Below are 823 nucleotides of genomic sequence, written 5' to 3'. Positions count from 1 at the left end.
TATCTAATTCCACTAAGCAATTGTCTTAAATGTTTATAGTAATTTATATACATACTTGTACAATATAAAACTTATTTCTTCACATTCTAGCCAATACTTGGTTTTCCCAGGATTTTTTATTTTGGTTATTCCTGTAGGTATGTTTTGGTATGTTATTATGATTTTACTTTACATTTCCCTTGTTATTAATGAGGTTGAGCAGTTATCACCTCACCAGAGAGTCATGTTTAGCCTTATAAGTAGCAAGAAAACTGGCATTGCATGGCCACGATGATATTCATTACAAAATATAGAGAATTTACCTATTATTATTATTTTTTGCTCAAACTGCTTAACCTGTATCTACTCATGCCTTAAAAGCTGCCAGTTTACATGAAATAGTCATTAGTAGAATAAGTTAAACAACTTGTAAAGATATAATCAGAAAAATGTATAATGTGAGACATGCTTGCTCTAAAGCTCCATTGGTATACTCTCCTCAAAATCAAGTTAACTTGGTAGGAGAGATGAAGATGACAGAATTGTTCCGGATTAACAGAAGCTAAAGAGCCGTGAAATAACAGGAAAATCCTTGAAAGTTGGTATGGTCTTTTAACGAAAGTAGCAACCAAGGGTGTTTCTTTAGGGTAAGCTCTGAAGAAATTTAAATATGGAATGGATTTTAAATATTATTACAATTACTTTTAATTTTTAAATTAATGGTAAATAACTTCAGGAGATGAATGCTGAATTACGAAATATGTTATTTTCAAGTTACTTTTTCAGCAATCGAAGGACAGAGGGATTGTTCTATTATTTCATCTTTTCTTATTTTTCAATGTGA

The sequence above is a fragment of the Mandrillus leucophaeus genome, unplaced genomic scaffold (assembly GCF_000951045.1).
Source record: "Mandrillus leucophaeus isolate KB7577 unplaced genomic scaffold, Mleu.le_1.0 Scaffold179, whole genome shotgun sequence".
In the NCBI taxonomy this organism is placed as follows: domain Eukaryota; kingdom Metazoa; phylum Chordata; class Mammalia; order Primates; family Cercopithecidae; genus Mandrillus; species Mandrillus leucophaeus.
The sequence above is the reverse complement of the archived record's forward strand: the minus strand, read 5'-3'. Positions refer to the sequence as shown.